General features: G+C 39.9%; 1 protein-coding gene across 4 annotated transcripts in view; it reads left to right on the top strand.

The window, feature by feature from the left end:
• LOC124793147 (uncharacterized protein YJR142W) overlaps window positions 1-22,460 on the top strand; it is a 287,324-nt gene that overhangs the window by 207,041 nt on the left and 57,823 nt on the right. The window contains exon 9 of one of the 4 annotated variants that reach the window (XR_007016578.1): window positions 20,673-20,769. The exons of the other annotated variants lie outside the window; for them this stretch is intronic. The gene's annotated coding sequence lies outside the window, so the exon portion shown is untranslated. The remainder of the gene's footprint in view (window positions 1-20,672; window positions 20,770-22,460) is intronic. 4 annotated transcript variants of the gene reach the window in all.

The following is a 22,460-nucleotide window of genomic DNA, read 5'->3' as shown; positions in this document are numbered from 1 at the left end:
TTCGGACATGGAGAAAATACAGAGAAACAGGAACTGTCAATGACATGCCTCGCTCAACCGCCCAAGGGCTACTACTGCAGTGGATGACCACTACCTATGGATTATGGCTTGGAGAGACCCTGACAGCAATGCCATCATGTTGAATGATGCTTTTTGTGCAGCCACAGGACATTATGTTAAGACTCAAACCATGTGCAATAGGCTGCATGATGCACAACTTCACTTCCGACATCCATGGCAAGGCCCATCTTTGCAACCACGACACCATGCAGCATGGTACAGATGGGTGACAACCTGAACAGCTCTCTTAGGTTGTTCACAGATGATGCTGTAATTTACCGTCTAGTAAGGTCATCCGAAGACCAGTATCAGTTGCAAAGCGATTTCTGTATGGTGTGGCAGGTGCCAGTTGACGCTAAATAATGAAAAGTGTGAGGTGATCCACATGAGTTCCAAAAGAAATCCGTTAGAATTCGATTACTCGATAAATAGTACAATTCTCAAGGCTGTCAATTCAACTAAGTACCTGGGTGCTAAAATTACAAACAACTTCAGTTGGAAAGACCACATAGATAATATTGTGGGGAAGGTGAGCCAAAGGTTGTGTTTCATTGGCAGGACACTTAGAAGATGCAACAAGTCTACTAAAGAGACAGCTTACACTACACTCGTTCGTCCTCTGTTAGAATATTGCTATGCGGTGTGGGATCCTTACCAGATGGGACTGACGGAGGACATCGAAAGGGTGCAAAAAAGGGCAGCTCATTTTGTATTATCACGTAATAGGGGAGAGAGTGTGGCAGATATGATACACGAGTTGGGACGGAAGTCATTAAAGCAAAGACGTTTTTCGTCGTGGCGAGATCTATTTACGAAATTTCAGTCACCAACTTTCTCTTCAGAATGCGAAAATATTTTGTTAAGCCCAACCTACATAGGTAGGAATGATCATCAAAATAAAATAAGAGAAATCAGAGCTCGAACAGAAAGGTTTAGGTGTTCGTTTTTCCCGCGCGCTGTTCGGGAGTGGAATGGTAGAGAGATACTATGATTGTGGTTCGATGAACCCTCTGCCAAGCACTTAAATGTGAATTGCAGAGTAATCATGTAGATGTAGACATGCTGAATGGACATGGAATGTCACTTATGCCTTAACCAGACAATCCTCGTGGACGTGTTTGGAGGCAACCCGGTCGGGTTGAACGCCTTAGACACACTGTCCAGTGAGTACAGCAAGGTGGTGGTTCCCTGCTGTTTTTGGGTGGCATTATGTGGGGCCGACGTATGCCGCTGGCAGTCATGGAAGGCACCGTAACGGCTGTATGACACGTGAATGCCATCCTCTGACCAGTAGTGCAACCGTATCGGCAGCATATTGGTGAGGCATTCGTCTTCATGGACTACAATTCGCACCCCCATCATACACATCTTGTGAATGACTTCCTTCAGGATAACGAGATTGCTCGACTAGATTGGCCAGGATGTTCTCCAGACATGAACCCTATCAAACATGCCTGGGATAGATTGAAAATGTCTGTTTATGGACAACGTGACCCCACGAACCACTCTGAGAGATCTACGCTGAATCGCCATTGAGGAGTGGGACAATCTGGACCACCAGTGCTTTGATGAACTTGTAGATAGTATGCCACGATGAATACAGCATGAATCAATGCAAGAGGTACCGGCGTGTACAGCAATCTGGACCACCAACTCTGAAGGTCTCGCTGTATGGTCGTACAACATGCAATGTGTGGTTTTCATGAGCAATAAAAAGGGCGGAAATGATGTTTATGTGGGTCTCTATCCCAATTTTCTGTACAGGTTCTGAAACTCTTGTAACCAAGGTGATGCAAAACTTTTTTTGATGTGTGGAGAATGATCAGGATGGTTGCTGTATGTATTTTGTGAAGTAGATGAGTGATGGGGCTGCATCAGTCAGGAACATTGCAGAGTAATCATGTAGATGTAGATGTAGGGAGTTTTATCCTTTGTCTCTTGAAGTGATATATCACTTCATCCAATTCTGTCTCTTTTAATGTTGTAGTTTTCTCAAATGAATTTGACTTTTGATACAAGAATTGTTAATACAGTGTAACTTGGTGACAACAATCTGCATGTACAAGTGAGGCAAGACGCTTATTGACAACATCATTATTATATTAGAAGATGTGGCTACAATGCATGTGTAGGAAATATATGATGCTTACGAACAGCTGATCTGCTTTTGCAGGACTGAAGCAGTCAAAGAAATTAGAATGTGGACATCAGTAAAACAATATTAAATTGGGAACCTTCGATTGAATTTCTACACATGCAGTGTGTAAATATCAAATATGATACATTTATTTCTAGTCTCATGTCATTTTCACATAGAAAATCTAGGACTGAAATTCTACAGATACAGAGTGTAAATGACAAATATGATGAATTTATTTCTAGTCACATATCATTTTAACATAGAATTCACGAAAGTAAATAAATAATGAAAACAGCAGGCTCAAATAATGTGGATCACCAGTGAAATATTAAAAGACTATACGAAGCTACAGATGCTGAGAGGGATGAGTGAAGCTTAAAAATATGAAGTGTTTAAAATAAAATACAGTAAAATAACAGTAGAGGTGGATGCAAAAATAATTACCACTGCCACAATAGACTCAAAAACAAATATATAATCAATACTGCAAGAAATGAACAAATGGATCAAACAAAGACACACACATCAGTTATTGAAAATAGACTGAGAAATTGGAAACATTATCTAAATCTGGTAGACAACTTAAAACAGGAAAGAAAAGAGGTCAGAAAGGAACAGTACTAAGGTATCAACAAAATCCTACAGCAACACATTCTAGAAACTAATCACAATAGAGGAACTGAGAAAAACTGTTTAGAAACTAATAGCCAAGAAATCAGCTGGCAGTGAAATATCAAATCACATAATACAGCTGATAAATGAACAAATAATCACATCATTGCTGGGCACAGCTAACAGCTATTTCAAAAATGGAATTTTTCAAATAAAATTGAAGATAATCAGTGGTGCCATTGTACAAGAAAGAGAACAAGGAAAGACGCAATAAATTAAGAACAGTTTCATTAATATGATGTCTATCAAAAATTCTCAAAATAGTTATGTATAATTGATTAGTTGTTTTTGTGGGCAAATGTAACATTCTTATATCATTACATCGTGGTTTCAAAAATGGTAATACTACAGAATCTGCAGTTGCAAGACTGACAATGTATTTCAAACAGTCATTAGGGCTATATGGGAAAGAATTTTATCTGCAATGTTTCTGGATTATTCCAAAATACTCTATACCACTGTGTGCAAAGGTCAGAAAACTGTGACATTCATGGCAAGCAGGGGAGGGGATATAGACATGAGTAGGCAACAGGAAGCAGTATGTGTTGATACTGAACACATATCAGTCAAAAATCAAAGTCATCAAATATGGAATACCACAGGTTTCTGTTATGGAGCCATTGCTGTTCAGTCTGTTTTTAAATTATGTGATGTGAAAGAGAAAGAGAAGGAAAGAGACTGCTATGGGCAAATGACATGACACTACTGAATGAAGAAAAAAAATGTGGAGCAGTGTGAGAGAAGAGCAAGCATCATGAAACATGACCTAGTTTTAAACCTGAAAAAGTCTGTGTGTCCAGTGTTCAGGAACAGAGAGAGGTGTTAGCATATGACCGTAAAGACAAATGAAACAAATGTGGGGAAAACAATTCTTAGTTATTGCTGTGAATACTGAGCTGAAACAGAAGCAGTATGTTTCCGTAAAACCTCAGCTCTTTCATATTTACTTGTTGCCATTTGCAAACAGCTTCCGTGTACAGTCTGCAGCAGACTCCTTGAACTGTAATTGAAATATGGCGTGTCAGTATGAGGAAACTCATACATAAAGGAAACAGAAAGAGTGTTCACTTAGCAAAAGAAAGTAATTAGGATGATTTTAAGTAAAAGTCCATCTGAAACCTGCAAAAATTGCTTCAATAGTCTAGGCACTTAAACTGTTACATCTTGTTACATACAAAAATACAAAAAAACAATGTGAGCACATCAGACTAAAACTGCCACCTCCAGGAGAAGACATGCTAGTACCTTATAAAATTGCCTGTACCCTTGATAATGCCCTCAGCTTAGCAGGGAAGAGAGTTCACAAGTCTCTTCAGGTTGCTATTTCTGGCTGAAACCACTTCTGATGATTAGATGCCATAGAGCTACCAGACTACAGTGTTGCCAATTTCTGTGTTTTACTCATTGTTGCAAATGTATCAGATATTTTCTATGGAATTAAGATTGGGTAATTTAAGTTCCCCCTCGAGCTTGAACTACAACTTCTGCATACTGACAGTTAAACACCATATTGGGCCATCAGTGCACTCAACGTATTTCATCATTTGAATAGAAGCAAAATCGCATCTTGTTGGATTACACTACACACCTCCAGTAAGCAACTGTCCAGCTTCTGAGTTATTTGAACCACTGAAGATGTGTAGGTTTATGTGACACTGTGTGTGTTATAGTCTTTCCCAAGGTATCCAACTCTGAATGTGCGCTGCCTGCAGTTCCACTCACAACCATCACTCTGAACTGGTTGAGGTGAAACTCCATTCATTAATAGCATCAATTCCAGTGGGGTTTGAAAATGATTGTCATTGTCAGTGTGTGACACTCATTTCCAATCCCTTGTAACATAATGTAAGAACAGTGGTTGTAAAAGAAAAACACTGTTCTTACATTATATTACAAGGTTGTGGGTAGAACTCCATTTTTTGCAGACATAGTTGACAGTCCGTGTTGATACACAAATAAAATAAGGAAACCTCATTCAGTGTGATCATGGGCAAATGCAAACTTGATATGTTTCTGTCATTCTCTCCTGTCTCCATGCCAATTCGACATACTGTGCTGGTTCCATAAACTGAAGTGCACTTACACAGCACTTCTCTGACATTACTTTTAATCTTGACCACCTGGCACCAGTTCTACACTACTCCAAAGTGACCAGTATGTTCTTTGAAGGAAGCTTACTAATGTTTTGTCTGGTGAGTTTATATCACAAAAATAATTCAGTGTTTATAACAAACTCATGTCCCCACACTCACAACACATGAAGAACCAAGTAAGAAAAACACCCGATCAACTGACAATCCCAGATAAAGGCCTCATTACTCAACTACATAACAGATCTGCCTAGGATGCTTTGCATGAAAGTAACTGTCCAAAGAAGCTGAAAGATTGAAAGATTATCTTGTGGAAAAGGAATATTACAGTAGTAAAGATTGCACAATAAATTAATTTTGCAAATGTCATTCTCTGTAATCATTAGTATTTGAATTTATAATCAAAATCAGTGTTCTTTATGAAATATGTGATACTGAATATTTTCTAGTCTTGTTATGTCCTATATTAGACATACAGTGTTATTCTAAAGGACCATACAAAAATCAAATCAAACCAAATATCATGCATGGATGTTACAGATAAGTTCCATGGGGTCAGTTTCCAAAGAAAAAACATTTCACACTTGCTAACTTGGAGAGAAGCTCTCTAGAGCTGTACGGCTTCCACAGGTTTCCCTTCCAGGTCACAACTGATCTCAACTGACAAAGCAAATAAGATGAAAGATAAATGAATTTTATGCACAATTCCCCTCCATAAGTACCTTATATGCAGCATTGAGAGCACTAAGGTAAATGGCCTAGTCTTCCCTTTGCTGTCTTTTCTAACTCATTGTATGCTTAAGGCAATCTGCAGATCTAAATTGCTGACTCATTGTTGACTGGGTAGCAATGAATTGCACACACAGTACTGTTCTGAAAGGTCTGGAAAGTGGAGTAGACATGTGTGAATATGAACACAGGGTATACTTTTTATTACATTCAAGCATTTTTCTGTTGGACTCACTAAATGTAGATATTTTAATCATTTATTTTACACTCTTTCAAAACATATTTCTGTAGTCTTTGCTCTTTTTTAAAACTGATATTAATTTTTGACAGCAAATCCATATTTCTTACTCTTGCCAATTCAGCTATAGAAATTATTTGCTCCTCTCTCTCTCTCTCTCTCTCTCTCTCTCTCTCTCTCTCTCTCTCTCTCCCTCCCTCTCCCTCTCCCTCCTCTGTTTTCATATGCTCACAGAAATTTGAATTGAGCTGCGCGTTCAGAGCCTCTGAAAGACAAAGAAAGTGTTTCCTTCCTGGAATGGAGAGAAATAAATTCTAAGTGTTGATAAACCACTCTATCTTATAAGGATATTATGAAGAATGGTTGTTTATGAGTGGTTCCTTAAATTTATTATGTTCACATCAAAATGAATGCTAGCATTTGTCAGTGACAGCTATTGAAGGTCACAGCTGAAGAGATAAAGTCGCAGCTATTTGTAGTTGGTATATTCAGTTTTGACTTATGCATTAATGTGAAACAGGTGATTAGCACTGTACAATTGGATTTGTGACTTCAACTTAACAGTACAAACATGTTCACTATATTGATATGTTATTAAAGTCCTGTTTTGTTATAAGAGTTCTAATATTAATTCTAAAGAATGCATTAACTGTTTGCAAAAACAAAACACACAGTACTAAATTATCATGTGCTCATTTCTCTTTTTATCGATCTTCATAGTAATAGCTTAGTTTGTGGTAGAGACATTTGATATGAATGTGCAAGTGAATCAAATGCTGATGAGACATAAGAAATGCTTGAGTTGATATAATTTATTCACATGATAAATATAAAAAGAATACTCATGTGTACAATTTCAGAGTCTCAGATTCAGAAGTTAATACATTTAATAATTTCATTGGTGCAATCACATAAAATTTTTATAATGTTCACTGATGTTGGTTGTCATTGGCTATCACCATAACAACTGCAGGAAGGAGCATCAGGATGGGCAAAAGTAACACTTTGTCTCTGGTACTGGTTAACAGTGCTAAACTTTATGTAATTGTGCCCATGAAAATATTAAACGTACAAACAAAAGAGTCAATTTGTCTAAATTTTTAAGTAAGACAAATACATTGCCTGGCAAGAAAAGTGAAGCATGCAGATGGTGTGGCCAGATGTCAATGTAACTTCGAATATGAATACACAATATGCGGCTTTGAAAATATTTAAAGTTGCAATTCTCCATGACATGGAGAAGGTGGCCAGAGTGCATTATTGTTGTTCATGTTTAGCGTTCTTATCAAGGTTGATAGAGCACATAAGGGGTGTGAATAAGTCCATATGTTGAGTGATCACTGCCAAGGACATGGAGATGCCATGTGTTCATGTGAAACAGTGTTACCAGCAGCTGACAGTTTGAAAGTGGTATCATTGTGGTTCTCCATTTGGCTGGTCAAATCATGCAATGTTCTGCTTTGTTGGGTATTTGGATGTGGCATTGTCTCAAATGTTGGACTACATAGAACTGTGAGAGCAGAAACACATGTCGTCAAGGTTGCAGTTGTCCACATCTGACCAATGCAAGGGAGTGTAACCATACTGTGCACCAAGCAGATTGTAACGCCTTCCCATCTGTATCTGCTATCTGATAACAGGTGATGGACACCCTGCAAGATTCTGTCTCATCCCACACCATTTAACAGAAACTAGCAGCCTGATTAGGGAATTTTCATCCCATCCATAGGCTGCCATTAACACCACAACACAGACAGCTGTTTTTGGAGTGGAGCCTTTACTGGGACTGCTAATAAATGATGTTGCATTGTGCTCAGCAATGAATTGCTGTTCTACACTATCCTGGATGACCATATTCAGTCCGCAGCTCGTGGTCGTGCGGTAGCATTCTCGCTTCCCACGCCCGGGTTCCCGGGTTCGATTCCCGGCGGGGTCAGGGATTTTCTCTGCCTCGTGATGACTGGGTGTTGTGTGATGTCCTTAGGTTAGTTAGGTTTAAGTAGTTCTAAGTTCTAGGGGACTGATGACCATAGATGTTAAGTCCCATAGTGCTCAGAGCCATTTGAACCATTGACCATATTCAGAGAGTATGTTGACGACCTTGGTAGAGGCCTTGTTTTTCAAAGCTTTGGAGAGACAGAGTGGTTTTATTCCTGGCATAATGGTGTGGGGAGTCTTCGGATAACAGCTTTTAGAGGTTTAGGGAACACTGATGGCACATCGGTGTGTCACTGACATCTTGCAACCTCATGTGTTGCTTCTAATGTGACAGTATAATGGTGCCATTTTTCAACAAGTCAATGCTCATTCATTTAGGGCAGGTGAACAGTCTTCATGATGTTGATATACAGCTGTAGCCAGCAAGGTACCAGATCAGTTTCCGAAAGCATGTGTGGGACCAACTTGGATGTCAACCCCATCTGAGTGCCAGTATCCTGGACATCAAAGACCAATTACAACAGTTGTGGGCCAGCTTGTGACAGGAGAGGATACAATGGATTTATGACACCATTCTCAGACAAATCAGTGCATGCATCCAGGTGAAAAGGGATGCAATATTGTACTGATAAGGGGACTCACACTGCCATGTTCTTTGTAAGTTTTACTCAATTTTGTAATCACTGCAATAACCTCACATACCTTCTCAACCCATGGAGTTTTATTTCATTCCATCCTTTCCTTCCGGATGCTTCAATTTTTTTGTCAAGCAGTGTATTGTGCCATTATACCTTCTGTTTTAGCTTTACATCAACAGTAGATCATTGCACTCATGAATGAAATTCAGTTACAGGATCAGAATTTATTGTTTGAAAATGTGACTCCTCAGTTACTTTTGTTAATTCTACTTTAAAAGGAGGCTACTCTTACCTATGATGGCATCAATTTCTGTAACTCGTACCATGTGTCCTGTGAAAATCATTATGCTGTTGAATCAGTTTTGTTCAGTATTGCTTCTTTGCAAAGATGTAGTGTGATGATGTCAACATTTAGTTAATTCATCCTGTTCTTTGAGCAAAGAGCCTTACAGTTGCTATGCTTATATATTTTTACAGGCACATATTCCTATTGATGGAGTGAAAAAAGCACAAATGAATCTTTATCCTGCATCTTGCCAAAACTCACATTATGCTATTCCAAACAGATAAAAATGATTTACAGGTACCAGAATTAGAGATCATACAGCACACACTAGATGATGCTACATGTACGAAGTTCCCAGACATCCAGATGTATAGTAATATGAGGTGGCATCAGCACATTGATGAGTTAAAAATTTAAAAAAAAAAAACGGTCTGTATCACGTTTTCAGAGTTTTATTCATTAACAACCAGTTTTGGTCCTTTCTTCAGACCATCTACAGGCTTTTCCCTGCTGCAATACGGTAATAATACATATTGAGTATAGAGGGATGAAAATATAGTAAACAATGTCTAAAATATAAGCTACAGTAATTAAAAGGTAGGATGTTATACCCATTATGGGTGCTGTTGGTGGCAGATGGAGCGAGATCTGTAGAAGTAAGGATGTCATTGCTGAATAAGGCAGCTTTAGTTGTGTTAATATAAGTAAAAGAAACAAAATGACATGCATGCTATAATCACTATTATGTGCAGCCTGCCCCATGTGGGCATTTGTATGTACTAGCTGCGGCAGAGACAGCTATATTTGGTTGCTGTAGCAATAGTTTGCCATTATTGACAGTTGCACTGCAGCGAAACTTACCACCAATACCACAGCAGTGGAAGGAACACTACTGAAGGGGTAGTGGATGTCTGGTGGCTTGGAAGCAGAATGCACTATGACTGACATCATCTCCATTGAAAGTCCATACCACCCATTCCACCTCCTCAATGTAATTCAGGAGAAAAGGGCCAGTGGCAGGTGCTGGAACTTAAAAAATGCGCGAATTGTGCAGAGGTGAACTGGGGTCTGTTGTCCAAGACAATGGCTGATGGGAGACCCTCATTAGCAGAGATGTGTGGCAAGGCCTGAATGACATTTGCCAACATGGTAGAGGGGTGTGAGTGGATATAAGGAAACATGGAGAATGAGTCAACCACAATGAACCACACCCACTGCAAAAAAGTCATAGTGAAAACACTCCCAGGGATCTTCCTGGTGCCAGGGTGCAAAAAAAAAAACTTGGGGAGAACTGGCTGCTGGTGGACACACATAGTACAGGACTAAACCATTGGCTCGATATTCCTATTGATAACTGGCCAGTAGATGTGCTGACAGGCCAGCTGCTTCATACCCGTAACATCCCAATGACCACCATGTAGGAGATCAAAGACCTTGGGGTGCAGGGCTGGTGCAATAATGACACGAGGCTAGTCTTGTTCTATCAGGAGGAGGAGAACCCTATCGTGGGGAGAGAGAGTCAAGGCCAGAGGGCGAAGTATGTCTTCTTGGGTCCCATGGGCAATCTCTGTGGCCACCCTTGCCAAATTCACTGGACAATAGAATGGATTGTGGGATCCAACCGAGTCTGAGCTGTGACTGATCACACATCAAGGGGAACTCCTGACAGGCCAATGACGAGTCAGAGTCAAGTTGAAAAAACGGCAACTTCCTGAGTGTCAAACTTGTGATTCTTACCAGTCAGCAGGCAAGACAGAGCATCAACAGTTCAACCGGAAGATTTGTAGAGGATATTATACATGTATGCAGGCAGAAATAGTGCACAACACTGAAGTCGTCGTGCCCTGTTGGCCGGGAGTCTGAACCAAGGACCAGACAATGCGATATGACCTGTAGTCCATGATAAACTGAAACCTCATGCCATATAATAGATATGGAACATCTTCACTGTGTAGACTGTAGCTAACTGTGTAGGCTGTAGCTAATGCCTCTTTCTCCATCTTCAAGTGGTTGCATTGAATCTGGATGAGAGTTTTGGGAATGAGGGCAATTGGCTGTTCAGAGCCATCAGGGTCACAGTGGGAGAGCACTGTGCCAACTCATACTCTGCGCCACTTTCACAGCGATCACAGAATGAGGCAAAGCATCAGTTGCAGAGCCTGCTTTAGTACAAGAAATGCTATGTCACATGCATGTGACCATACGTACCAAGCCCCCTTCTTACACAGGACATTTAGGGGGCACTGAGCTTGGGAGCCTGGAGAATTAAAGACTGTAATAGCTTATCTTCTCCAGAAAGGGCTCTAGTTCTTTCAGAGTCTGGGGGTAGCGCATTTGTTGATGGCCTTCTCATGATCTCTGGTTGGACATATGCCTTATTTACAGAGGAGGAAACCAAAGTACTCCACCAAAGGCTGGAAAAACACTTGGCTGTTAAGTGAGAAAACAAGGAGTGTAAAAATGGGAGGTTCCCAGCCGTAGTTGCCCCTGTCACAGTGTCATGTAAATAATTGCTACATGAGGGAACACAATAAATCAGCTGGTCCAAGAAGTGCTGAAAAACAGCTAGGGCACTAGCAATTCCAAATGGAAGCTAGTTTTACCAGTACACGCCAAAGGGCTTGTTAAGCTTCAGCATATCACTGGATTCTGGATGTAACAGCAGCTGTAAATATGCCTTCAACAGGTCAATCTCCATGTAACAGCTTCCGATCTGGAGCCTGGAGAACAGATCCTCTGGTCATGGGATAGGAAAAGAATCAACTATAAACTGGGTGTTCAAAGTCATAATATTGCCACATGGATGGAGAGAGCCGTCCGGTTTTTTGACAATGGTGAGGGGAGTTGACCACTGACTGGGAGAATCTCCAGTGACCACATCAAGGGCGAACAACCTTTCCAGCTCCACCTTCATCATGTCCCAAAGCATGTAAGTAATCAGGGTGCACATGTGCAAAGCACAGAACCAAACCTGGGTTCAAGTGAAGGCATACCTTGACGGAAGCCACCCGACCCAAAGCTGAAGTGAACAATTCTGGAAAGGTGGTCGTAAAATCTTCAGTGCCATGAAACCAGGGAGATCAAACGCCCATTCTTAGAAGTAGGAAACCCAAATTGCTTGAAGACATCTAACTCAAAAAATTTTTCCACTGTGCCAGAAGAAACCATCGAAAATAAAAGCATGCAGAATGCATTTTTATATAAGAGCTTTGTCAAAAACATGCCCTGCACCAAAATTTCATGACCACTATTAACTATGACCTTCCTCTGAAATAGGTACAGTGGAGTAGAGCCAGCCACCACGTAGGTAGAACTACTGATCAGAGAAGGAGAGGTGCCAGTATTCACATGGAAAGGTACAAGCAACCCATCATGTGCAGTGTGAATAGGAGCTTGACAGGTTTTCCTGATGCCATGTGAAGCACATTATGAATGGTGTGAATTGGCATCAGCCAGAAAAGATGGCTCTGTGCACGTGGCAGTGATATCTTTACACCACTGTGCTGGTGCGGTGTGGCACATGGAAGAAATGTGGTCACGAATGCCACAGGCAAAACAGGTAGCTGAAAGATATGGCAGCGCAAGCATGAATGCCGAGAGAAATGCTGAGGGCATGGGTAAAGACAATGCTGCCCCATTTATTTGCCATACAGGGAAGGAGACACAATCTCTGAAAAACAACTACAACTGGGAACACTGTGTATCCTGTCCAATTTGAAATGATGCCAAGGAACAAGTTGTTTACTTGGAATGCCAGGGCGGGCCCAATTTTCCTAGTGTGTGTTCACAGCATGTGGACTGCTGGCCAAGCCGTCACAGCCGAAATGTCAAAAACATGACTCCCCTCTACAGCCTGAGCCAAAAGTGAGTTGAAAAGACACAGCAGTTTTAAGAATGTCATCCAAGGAATGATCTGCATGATGCATAGCTGGTGTGCACACTTCTCCGTCTGTTCCAAATTGAAGAAATGAATCCCTAATCACAGAATTGACACACAATTTTCAACAAGCCTCTGCCAAGCAGGTGAAAGCACAACAACTACTACCACTGTGAAGATCAGTGATGCAATCCTGATAGGATTCTGACAGTTACTTCCATCACCAATAGCATTTCAACCTAGTGCACTCCACCCGAGACTGGCTTCTGCAGTGGTCTGACAACAACGTGCAAATATGGGGGAATGACAAAGGTATCGGGATTCGCTGTAGGAGATAACTTGTAGAGAAAATCTAATACATCTTCAGAGGGCCATGACAGAAAAAGGGATTGTTCCTGATCAGCATCAGTTGCCTGGTAAGCCACAAAATGATAGTTGAGGTGCTGGAAATATGTATCCGACTGGAAAATGCCATCTGCAATGGAAGGAAATGGAGGAATAGCTGGGGGCAAGTCATCTCTAACAGTACTATTCAATTATTAACATCACTGCTGCACATTGTTTTCTTTGGATTTTGAGCTGGCACTTTTAAAGTGAAGTACAATTGCAGGAGATGCTCTATTCTTCAATGTGATTGGCATGTTTAAATTGTAGCTAGAAAATAACTAAATTCATTTCACAATAATGCTTCAGATGCTTGGTTTATTCATTTTGATTTTTAAGTGTACATACAGCTGCAGAATATCGATAATAGTTTGAAAATAATATTGAACAAATATGTGTGTGAAGTTGACAAGTTACATATTCACACTACTTATTATTTTTTCACATAGAATGGTGTGTTCTCAAACAAAGTTTCAAAACACATTGGCAGATTTGGCCACCTCCTCTTGCCTTGCCTTTGACATCCCACAGATAATAGGGCTCTGGATATTACTCTGCTTACAGTTCTTCCCACTTGGGCATTAGGCAATTGCAGTGGAGTGGTGTGAGTGACAAACAACTGTTTCACATGTAAGTTGACAAGCTGTACTTTCAGTAGGTCATAACTGCATACTGTCCAAATTATGGAATTATGGTCCAAATTTTTGCATGGGTTGATTGCTGGGGCTAATATCTTGCAAGTGTGCTTTTTTTCCTTAAAATATGAGGTCAGGTTGGTGATGTTTCCTTGTCGGTACTGCCCTGTGCTGCAATCATCTGTGGCATTGCAGCTAAATCAAGAAAGTATTTAGCATAAAGAACTACACAGTAAGAATATGTGCAAAGTTGATAAACAATTTTTGTTCAGAAGCCAGTTCACAAACTTGGAATTCTTACACCTACTTGCCAATGCTGTGCAGTTCACAATCACAATGGTAGAAGTAAAAATAAATTCCATTTAGACTATGCATCCCTAACTAGGGTTCACAATGGAGTTTTCTATTCTGATGCAAAAACCTGTAATGAGTTGCCAGTGCACACCAGGCAGGAAAGTGAAAGTCCTCATTATTCAAAAACAAAGTAAAAGACTGCCATATTAACCACTTTTCTAATTTATCTGAATACTTGAAATTAGGGGTGCTTAACTAAGTTTGTATTAAACAGATTTCGAATTTGGGAGCTACAGACACCTAACAGTTTCTGTGTGAAGTTACATAAATGCTTTGTTTGAAACATTATATAAAAATAGCAGCTGAATAATATTGTAATCCTCACTTTAAAAGCAACTGTATTTATTGAACAAAAATCAACTTTCTGTAAAAACTGATTAAAATGGTTTATTAGCCCACAAAACCAAATAACAATAATTCTTGGCAAAAATTAACATAAACAACAATTTCTAACTACAATTAAGGGCCGCAGTGCCTAATGGAATTTAGTACAAGTCCATCACTACTATTTCGTTATGCAAGCACGTTGAAATTCTAATGATAAGCATGGTGGAAATGACATGCTTATCAGCTATAGCACTATAAAATATGAGTCTAAATTGGTCCAGCTAAACAGCAGTTGCAGTTGTAGTTTGCTTGTAGGAGTGAAGTTGGATAATAATGTCTGAGATCAAATCTGCTGCTGGGTGGCTTTATATTTACCCACTATGGAAGTTCATGTGACCAGCCTACAATATCATAGGCTTACCCACTGCAGGCACTCTCACAGGATGTAGGCAATGTTAGCATGTAAGCCTGATTGTACCTTCCATTTCCTCTTCTGGCAGGGTAGTGGAAGAGACCAGGGGCTGAATGATGTATTGATGAAAGGCTCCTGAAAGACATCTGGAGCCCCTGATGAAGATGATTTGGTTTCAAAGCACTTGGATTCCACCCGGGTGTGCATATCCACAATGGGGCAACCACTCAGAATGCTGCGGTTGTTTCATGTTCTTGGTGTAGAAATAGATCAGAAGCATCATGTATGGTACCCATGAAAGAGCTTGACTGGACTCGGGCCAGGTGTGGACTTGTAAGAAGCTAAGAAAGCGTTTAGTGCTGAAGCTAATTAACAACCCATAAGGCTACTGATATCTTAATTTTAAATGTGTGAACAAACTGTTCTGCCAGCTCATTTGAGGTTCGATGGAAGGAAGGTGTGGTGATTGTTTAAGTCCTTTGTGACTGCAAAACCTTTTGAAATTGGTTGCTGTGATTTGGCGATTATTGGTGGTCAACAGCATGTGAGGCCTACCCTCTATTGCAAAAAGCCATCCAAGGCTGCCACCGTGGCAGTCATTGTTATCTACTGGGGGCAGAGATATGCGATGTGGGAGAAGGAGTCCATAACATTTAACCACATGGACCTAAGAAAGGGTCCATGAAGGCTGCAGTCCCATGACTGAGTGCTTCTGGCCATGGAGAGAAATGCTGATGTTGATTTGGCTGGTGTGCCTGGCAAATGACTCACTATCTACACCTACATGCATATTCCTCAAGCCACCATGTAGTGCATGGCGGAGGGTACCATTACCAATCATTCACTTTGCTGTTCCACTTGCAAATAGAGCAAGGGGAAAATGACTGTATCTACAAATTCATACAAGCCCAACTTTCCTTATCGTAGCTTCATGTTTGTTGCATTAAATATACATTGGCAGCAGTAGAGTCGTTCTGCAGTCAGCTGCAAATGCCAGTTCTCTGAATTCTATCAATTGTGTTTGCAAAATGAGTGTCAGATGGGAGTGGGTAAACAGTTGTGGTGGTTGCAATTCACTTATAGAGGTGAAGTCGGATAATATTAACTGAGGGAGAGTCAGCTGCTAGGTGGCCTTATAGTTGCCTGCTATGGAAGTTCATGTGATTAGGTTGTGTTATCATCAGCTTACCTGGCTCAGGACCTTTTCACAGAGCCAACTAGAGACACAGACCCTGTGACATGTTTTACAGCACCTAACAGTGCAGGTCTTGAGAGTTCCAGCAACTATCTACAATGGGGGTGGGGGGTGAGTTACTGTTTCAGATAAGTTTAATAATTCATAACTGCACATTCAAATACATGCAAGCTCTCGAAAACACATGACAGAGTTGAGCCCTTTAGCAGGTACATTTCATTGATACATTGATTTCCCATGAGATCTGCGTGGGCCCAAGTGTTTGCAATACGCACCAAGCAAGGCAACTAGTGTGACATCACAAGTTTGCTGTGGGTCTGTATTTCCTGTGGACCCTGCTTCACCAGCTGTGGGTGATGTTACAGTTTTTGCTGTGTCTGTATCTTCTGTTTGCTGGCATGATTACCATGAAGAGTGTAAGAGAATGATAAATGGGCTTTTAACAAAGCAACTTGACCTCTTGTAATATAAATGTTCATATATGAAACAATCTACAAATGATTACCAGTGTGAGTAATTAAAACTAGTCATAAGTTTTTGTTAGCTAATTTACAGTAGTAACCTGCAGTAACTTCTTCTCCCTCTTAATGTACAACTTGACTTGTTCCATATTCAGAATGAGATATATCTATTAATGAGTGACTGAACATATTTACAAACATTAAGTAATCATAATGTTTTTGAAACAACAGAACAGCCCTACAACCTGTGGTTCACAATCCATTACTCTTGTCATTTACATTATAAACTTTGCTGTTTGACAGTAGTACACCAAGACTCAATCAGTAGAGCTTTATGTGCTACTTCTAAAAAAGTTGAAAAATGCTTTTCTGGGTTTGATGGTATTTTTGTGATGTTTGGTTCATTCTAGTCTCTTAACTATGGCTTCACCCACATACTTGTGCAGCACATATATTGCACACATCTCCTCCTTCCCCATCTCTCTATCCATCATCTTTTTAGCCATCTCCTCCTCCTCCTCCTCCTATCATTGTCCATTTCATCCTCCTCCACCTTATCTCTATCTATACCCTCCTCCCCACCTCTTCCTCCATCTCCTTCTTACCTCTCTCTCTGTCCATCTCCTCCTCTCCTCCCCCCCTCCCACAATCAGTCTCATCCTCTTTGCTCTATCTATTTCCATCTCCTCCTCACCTCTTCCTGTCGTCTGCTCCTGCCCTCTCTTTCTGCCATTTCCTCCTCCCATTTCACTGTCCATCTCCTTCTTATCATCTTTTTGTCCATTTCCTCTTCTCCCCCCACTGTCTGTTCATCTCATCTACTCCTTCCTCCCGGAATCCATTCCAATACTATTCGCTTAAAAGGCCTGACATGCCGGGCAGCCTAGTAATCAGGGGTTACCAACCCTTCTATCCCTCACCCTTATCTCTATGGGAGCTAGATGATTCTTATTGCCATAGTATTTCTTCGTAAATGATAACTTCTGTTGAACCAAATTTGGTTGAAATCAACCCTGTCATTTAGGAGATGTGGAAACACACACACACACACACACATTTTTATAAATGTATATGATTAGTACATTTACAATAGATTTTGACTTAATAGATTCATCAGTAAATTGTTAAATTAACACACACATTGAATGGCCATGTGAGAATTGATAATTAGTGACTGTTACATTGTAATTTTGGAACAAGTTGTCACTGCACACCTAGTGTTGTAGGATCGACTAGACACCAAGTGGTTCATGCCATATGGGCCCAACAAAATTGAACCAAACATGTGTTTCACCTTCTTGATGAGTCCTTTGGAAATAGAGTCTTTACATTAGGTTATCCAAAATTTACTGGTGCAGGAATGAACTAGCCTTCATATTACCTGATCTGATTCCCTGTGACAGCATTTTGTGTCTCAGCTGAATCAATTTCTGTTAGAACTCTACAAGATGCAGTAGCAAAATTCATTGTTCATGCGTGCCACCTCTGTAATATTAGTGGTGGTAATTTTGAAAAGATTTTAATGTGGCTGCAGAGATTGCTTGCAGAGTACAAATTTATGTATGTGTGCTGGTACAAGCTTTACAGCATACAACAACATCTATTAGCAATTTTTGTAATTACTATTTCAAAACTTCTGTGTAAAAGTGTTACAGTTCTCGTTATAAACATACTATTAATTGCATTCTTCTACCAATCTCTATTTTCATGTTATTTGATTATAAAATCAGCGAGTCTTTGTTGGATACACTGTATCTCCAGAGTTCAAGAAAACTAGTGCTGGATGAAAGAGTCATACTAGACAGGTGGTGTAGCAGGCACTCATACCTTTTGTGTGTCATGCTGTAGAGCAGGGATGGGCAACTTATGGTGTCCCACGAGCCTGATTCACCTTCTTACTTAAGCTCATGGATCAGCTCATCACGTTCAGCACCACTGGCACGTAGGGTCAAAACTATAGTGCCCATGTCATTAATGTTTATGGGGAAACACACCAGGATGAACGGCACCCCGTTCCTAATGTGCCACAGCAACAAATTGTGCCTCAAAACGTGTGTTTTCCGAGTATGTTTAGTGCCATCTTGTGGTATTTACATTTATTTAGTTGTCATGGACATTAATTCTTTATTTATGATATTTTACAATAGCTGCCTTAAAGAATTCCGTTGCAAAATTATGCAATGCCTTAGTAGAGATACAATGTTCACAACGGGCAAATAAATATGAACATCTAAATATGGGATGCCAGGCATCATGAAACATCATCATGGAAAAGTAAAAGCCTATAAAAGCAGTAGGTTGCAGCTGATTCAGTGTAAATTACTTTCAGTTTCAACAATTTTCTAATATGTCCGCAATGAACAAAAATAATTTACCAATGCTAATACAAGAAAGAATAGAAAAACAAAATATGGCAACGAGACAAGCAGTCCCTGTCAACAAGCAATTTGGAGCACCTTTGTTGTGATTCTTGGGTACAGGCTGATCATTAGAGTGCTTGAAATTTAGTCTGTTATTTTCCACAAATACTTTTAGGAAGTATTTGTTCAAAAATAATTTTGATGACTGATCCCATAGGCATGGGTTGTTTCTGTAAAACTGAATAATTAAGCTATAATTTCTTTGTTTGTTTTGAAAATCTAAATCACTTGAACTTAGCAAATATCAGTTGTGCGCTCTCCCACAAATTTCTCCTATGAACCATATTGAAAGGAATCACAGGTTGGGTTCATCCTGCGGGTCATTGGTTGCCCACTCATGCTGTAGTCCATGCTCAACAGTTGGGTACAGGATGTCTCCTTGTTATGCATTTAATTTGAGTCTGGGATAATTCATGAGTGGAAAAAGGTAAGCTGTCTGTGCTTGTGTCCTCCAGTATCCAATTGCTAAGCAGACAATACAGCATGACTCAAGAGACCTGAGTGCCTGCTACACCATACAAGTCACTTGGATTCTCCCAGCTAACTCTAGTTTCCACACATCCAGAGATGGGAACTCATGCTCCGACATACCCTTTCACCTCACCACTTTCTTGTACACACTGTCTCCCTCATCTGCCTTCTCTTTTCTTCCTTTCCCCTCCCTCCTTCTCATTCCCATTCTTTATTTAGTTATTAGATTTTATTTTCATTATTAGCATTGTTATTGTTATTATTATTATTATTTGTAACTTTTATCTTTTTCTGTTCCCCCTCTGTCATTTTCTGCTTACCCCTTCATCTGTTCTGTCATCTTTGAGCTGCAACTGATCCTTTGCCCCTACCACCCCCTTTTTTAAAAATGACTTTAAAAGTTCTTTGGCTATGTTAGTGTCTTAAAGGATGGCTGCACATTTATTTCATTTCCCAATTACACATTTATTTCATTGCCCAATCACTGTTCTGCTAATTTCCTGATAATATAAGGCTGGACACAGTTAGTGTGGTAGGGAATCCTTAACACAGTGTGGATAGTGTTTTGTAAATAAAGTACTTCTGTTGGCAGTACTAGGAATTGAAACTTTTGAAGGTAAGTGCTGGTCAGCCCACTTGTGTACTAAGTTAAAAATATTTTTAATGGACTTTTTCTTTTATAACAAATGTATCAGAAAGCTGTTTATATAATCTCAATATTATGAAAAGGGAAGTTGCTACTCACCATCAAGAGAAGATGCTGAGTCATAGATAGGCACAACAAAAAGACTGTTACAAATAAAGCTTTCGGCCCATAAGGCCTTCATCAAAAATATAACACACACACACACACACACACACACACACACACACACACACACACACACACACACGCACAAACATGACTGCAGTCTAAGGCAACTGTAGCCACACTGCCTTAGACTGCAGCCGTGTGTGTGTGTGTGTGTGTGTGTGTGTGTGTGTGTGTGTTTTTGTGGTCTATTTTTGACGAAGACCTTATGGGCCGACTCAGCATCCCTGCTTTATGGTGAGTAACAACTTCCCCTTTCATAATATTGTTACACTCCATCCTGGATATTCCACTGTTTTATATAATCTCAATCATTTTTGGTAGCTCTTTTTTTTTTTTACGTATCATATATTGTACCTGTTTGCTATCTTCTAAAAATTACTCTTGCCATTTTGCTGTTGCTTATCTGGTAAGAGCAAAGTCTACACCATACCAGACCCTGTATCACATGTGAGATAAAATAATGAATGATAGCTGGATTCATTTACACAAATCATAACTCTGCACCTTAATCGTTTGGTGTTCTCTTTCCAGAGTGTGAAGATGCAACTGCAAGACTATAATGGAATACAATAGCTGTGTCATGGACTGCCAGAAAAAGGGGGTACAGTAGGATATTAAAAAAAAATAGGTATATAAATGGAAATCAGCAGAGAGAAGAGAGTACAGAAATGAAAGAGTAAGGAACAGAAAAAAGGAGAAGTATATAAAATTAGGAGAAAATGACAAAATGAAGAGAAATAGAGGCAATATGCTGCGCAACAATGAAAATGAGACTACGGCAAAGGAAACACATCTCCGATGATGTGAGAATAGCATTACAGCAACAGGACTATACTACTGTTCAAAACATGTAGGAAAATTGTGCCAAAAACTGGGGAATACATGTGTTAATGAAAGCATCATTTTAATAATGTTAATAACTAATATACTTGTTGAATTCTTTGTTTGATAATACCATTATAGTGAAGTGACTTCAGACAGATTCCATTCCAGTAATAGTACATTCAAAGTGGCCATGTTAAATTGAGGGTGCCGTCTTTATCTTTTTGAGAAAAACGCTGCTGGCCCTGACTCTTCATGATTCAGCAATGATTATCAGTATTAAAGGATTTACTTTTGCCCATTGTTAAAAAAGCAGGTTCAGCTTCAGTTTTTTAGCGTATGTAGTTAGTGTTTTGTCTTTCTCTGAATTGCATAGCTAGCTGATTTTGTGTTCAACTGGCAGTGACAATCATCAAAAAATTTAAAATCATACATATTAAACCTTGTGAAATCACAGATAAAAATATGATACTTGTCATACCTGAGATGTCATATTAAAATAGTAATAATTAGCGCATACCAAGTATTGAAAAGTCAGATCCAACTCAAGTTCCTTTAGTAATCAAATGATTGGATATGAATACAATTGGCAGAAGAAATAAAAGTAAGGAAGAAAAGGATGAATGCATTGGCAAGAAAAGAAAGTAAAGATTTGGCCCAGAGCACCACAGACAGATTTGACATCAGTTTTCGAACAGAACCTGAAAACTGTATAATGACAGCGCAGTTTGGATTAGAAGAGACTGATTCAAGTTAATCACAAGTTAGTGATGTGAATCAAATCTGTTTCATAAGTTAATTCCATCTTAAAGTTTATCACAAGTGAGTGATATAAATCAAATCTGTTACATAAAGTAAATACCACCTTGCTTTCAAAATTTCTGAAATTTATACTACGAGGGCAGTTCAATAAGTAATGCAACACATTTTTTTTCTCGGCCAATTTTGGTTGAAAAGACCGGAAATTTCTTGTGGAATATTTTCAAACATTCCCGCTTCGTCTCATATAGTTTCATTGACTTCCGACAGGTGGCAGCGCTGTACGGAGCTGTTAAAATGGCGTCTGTAACGGATGTGCGTTGCAAACAATGGGCAGTGATCGAGTTTCTTTTGGCGGAAAACCAGGGCATCTCAGATATTCATAGGCGCTTGCAGAATGTCTACGGTGATCTGGCAGTGGACAAAAGCACGGTGAGTCGTTGGGCAAAGCGTGTGTCATCATCGCCGCAAGGTCAAGCAAGACTGTCTGATCTCCCGCGTGCGGGCCGGCCGTGCACAGCTGTGACTCCTGCAATGGCGGAGCGTGCGAACACACTCGTTCGAGATGATCGACGGATCACCATCAAACAACTCAGTGCTCATCTTGACATCTCTGTTGGTAGTGCTGTCACAATTGTTCACCAGTTGGGATATTGAAAGGTTTGTTCCCGCTGGGTCCCTCGTTGTCTAACCGAACACCATAAAGAGCAAAGGAGAACCATCTGTGCGGAATTGCTT

Source organism: Schistocerca piceifrons, chromosome 1 (assembly GCF_021461385.2).
Source record: "Schistocerca piceifrons isolate TAMUIC-IGC-003096 chromosome 1, iqSchPice1.1, whole genome shotgun sequence".
Lineage (NCBI taxonomy): Eukaryota > Metazoa > Arthropoda > Insecta > Orthoptera > Acrididae > Schistocerca > Schistocerca piceifrons.
Note: the sequence above shows the minus strand (reverse complement) of the source record. Positions and strands in the feature narration are given on the sequence as shown.